This window comes from Chinchilla lanigera, unplaced genomic scaffold (assembly GCF_000276665.1).
Source record: "Chinchilla lanigera isolate Chin_1 unplaced genomic scaffold, ChiLan1.0 scaffold00018, whole genome shotgun sequence".
Lineage (NCBI taxonomy): Eukaryota > Metazoa > Chordata > Mammalia > Rodentia > Chinchillidae > Chinchilla > Chinchilla lanigera.
This window is the reverse complement of record NW_004955419.1, coordinates 5572854-5576491: the sequence shown is the minus strand read 5'-3', so window position 1 is coordinate 5576491 and position 3638 is coordinate 5572854.

Sequence of the window (3638 nt, the reverse complement as noted above, 5' to 3'; positions counted from 1 at the left end):
GCTTTACTGTTTTCAAAAATATTAAAGCAATACACGAACAAAATAACCTCAATATATAACAATGTACAAGCAAAATAATGTATTACCTTGTAACATATTAACATATAAACAGTTTAATTATATGTGCATTTAGATATTGTGTATTATGTTTAAATGTATATATGCTCATTTTTGTGACAAGATCACATTTTAAATAATATTAAAATAGTCATTTCAAATTTTGTAGTCCTAAATAATATAAAACTAACAGAGTTGTTGAAGCTGCTTCAGCCCTTCCTCAGTTGTTTCTTCTCTTTCTCCTTTTCCTTCTTTCCTTCTTTCTTGAGACAGGGTCTCACTATGCAGTTCAGGCTGGCTTTCAACCCACTATGGAGCCCAGGCTGGTCTTGAACTCATGGTGATCCTCCTGCCTCAGCCTCCTGAGTGCTGGGATAACAGGTATGCACCACCATGCCCTGCTTCTTCTTTCTTCTTCAAGTTACCTAGGGTCATGACTATTTTTAATATTCCCTTACTTTTCATTGGATTTGTAACATGGCTGCATTGATCCTTTAATCTTGCCTATTCCAGAACTTCAAGTCAGTGAAATAAGACTATATTTATTCTACTACATTTTGTTCTTGTTGTCTACCACTGCCCTTGTGAAATTCATCTATGTAGTTTTATATTCTACTGTGAGTACATATCACATTGTCTGCTATAAATGTAACCATCGTTTCTCTTTTCTTTCTCTCTCTCTTCTCAGCATTTTGCTCTTGTGAACAGTGTTGTTACAAACAATCACCTACATACAAGTACATCCATTGTGTATATGGAAGATATTCTGTGAACTATATACCAAGAATTACTGGGTCATGAAACATGTGTATATGCACTTAATTATCATGGATAAGCTATTCCACAATATGGTTATACTAAGAAATCAACTTGAAAGGACTACATATAATGCGATTTCATTTATATCACATCCTACAAAAATACAAAACAATAGCAATAAGGAAATAAGTGGTTGTTAAGGGTTTGGTATAGGTGAAGGGAAGGGATAAATAAATAGTGCAAAGGATATTTTCAGGGAAGAAAATTATTCTGCATGATGCTATAACAATGGTTGTTTGTCACTATGCACTTGTAAAAAAATGCACAATCAGAAAAAAAGAAAGTACAACTTCAGAGCACAAAGAGCCACTCCTCATGTAAACTATGGACTGTAGTGAATGAAAATGTACCAATATTGGTTCAATTATACCCAAACACATTAAATCAGAGTACACATTTCAGATGTACTGGCAGTGTTATTTTTTTTAGTACAACTATTGGTAGAATTTTCCCTGGAGGATATTAACTAGAGCATTTTATTTTTAGGTGAATCATGACAGAGTGCTATTTATAACACTTGTTATTTTATCATTATAAAGTTGCACCAAAAAGAGTCAGAAGAAGGAGTGGGCATCAAGGGATAAAGAGGGAGCACAGAAAACGTCATAAGGGTTGGACAGAAGCCAAAGATCATTAAGTACATCAGTTTGATGTATTCAACTGATCACTTTCAGTTTGAGCCCTTGGAGGCATACTGTGGAAGGCATACTGTGGAAGGCATACTGTGAAAGGCATACTGTGAAAGGCATACTGTGAAAGGATTTAGAAAGGCACACATGCAGTTACCCTATACTTGGAGATTCTGTGACGAGGCCATGAAGGCCTGAACTTAAGGAACTTTAGAGTTTTTTATTTTGTTTTGTTTTGTTCTTATTGTAACAGAAAAGATCTAATGGTAGGGTGGTGTTATAACTTAGAATGCCACTGAGAGGCCACATATCTTGACCCAAAACCTGTGGTAAGTATGATGCACAGAAACTTATTGAGAGTTTGAGGGTCAAATTTGGACCAGCTTTTGAGAATATATCTGAAGGATGAGTTAGAAAGGATGGAGAACTTGAAATCTACCTGTGAGTCCTACCCAAAAGGCAGCATCCACCCAAAAGGTGTCCCTGAAGTGTAATGGATCTCAAAACCCATGAGGAAGCTCTAATTTAGGTCATCCCTTGAGAAAGAGAGCTGCAAACACAATGAAAAACACCACTAGGGAGATGTGGTGACAACACCGCTATGTCTTACTGATCAGCTCAGGATAAACCCCAAATTTAGAGGTAACTGTGAACTGGTCCTGTGTACTGAATGCCCAAAAGATGAAGGGGGAGACTCACCATCCTGGAGGAATGGACGACTGGTCACTCTTGAGTCTTCTGTGTCAGGAAGTTTGGCTGACGGTGACCAAAGCCAGGGACTAGCAACAGTTCAGGGGGTGTTCTCACAGCATACAAAATTCCATGTGGTCGAGCTTCCACCACCAACTGCATTGTGCATTGAGAGTCAGGGAGTTCTTAAACAAGGTAAAATGGCCCTTTATCATTACAGACTACAGTGGGCCATCCTCCTTTTCCAGCTGCCTTTGAGTACCCCTTGAGAGTGGGCCTGGCCAGGGTCAGTCACTTGCAAATAGGAAGTAAGAGTTCCTGAAAGGGACCAAAAGAAACTCCCTATCTCATGCCCTGATGAACTAAGCTGGCCAGGGTCATAGCCCAGAGGCCTTCAGTTCCCATCAGGAAGTTGTCCTGACCAGGGTCCTCGGCAGCTTATCATCCAATCTGCTCACCACACACAAGCCCCAGAGTAGAGACAGACCAAAAGAAGCAAGAAGAGAGTTTTTCCCCACACAGACCATCAGATGCCATGTGAGACACAGCATAGTAATGTAGACAATAGAAAGAAATTTTCCAGCAATCATGGAATATAGGAAAGATGGTGTTTATTCTATCCAGGGTATATGGCAAGTGGGACAACAGGCAAGTTTCCATAAAAGGCATGATGCAATCATGTATTAGAGATAAAAGATTTTATAAGGGTTCGAGGATGTGGAAAGTGGGTCTATGCAGCAAATATGATTATCTAAAGGATGTCTTTTCTTGGATCACATAGCACCTTGCAGATCTTTTAGGTAGTATCTTCAATGTGTTTAAAATTATGTTTACAACTCCGATTTGGGGAGACCATTTCCTCTGGCTTATAGAAGCCCTTTCAGCTTTAAGTAGCTAGGCATATATAGATTTTTGAGGAGATGGGTCAGAACTCATTGAGAGGAATGTGTAGATCTTACATCCAAAGTTTGCATTTTCCAGTGTTGCTACCTTGTAAATGCCTGCCAAGAACAGATTGTTCTAACTGGAGTTCTGCTGTTAATGGTTTCCACTGTTTTGTTGTCCATGTCACTCTACATTTTTTTGTGACATCCTTCTGGTTTTAGTATCAAGGTGATACTGTCCTTACAGAATTAATTTGGAGGCATTGTTCTCTTTCATATATCATGGAATAGAGTTAGAAGCATTGGTGTTAGTTCTTCTTTAAAGGTCTGATAAATTCAATAGTGAAACCATTTGGTCCTATTGGAAGATTTGTTATTGTTGCTTCAATTCCATAGCTTGTAACTATTCTGCTTAGATTTTTTAATAGTTTTTAATACTTAAAGAAGTTTAATACATCAACTTCAGTAGATGATATGTGTCTAAAAATTTACTCATTTCTTTAAGATTCTCTAAGTTATTGGACTATAAGCACTCCAAATAGTTTATACCAATCCTCTA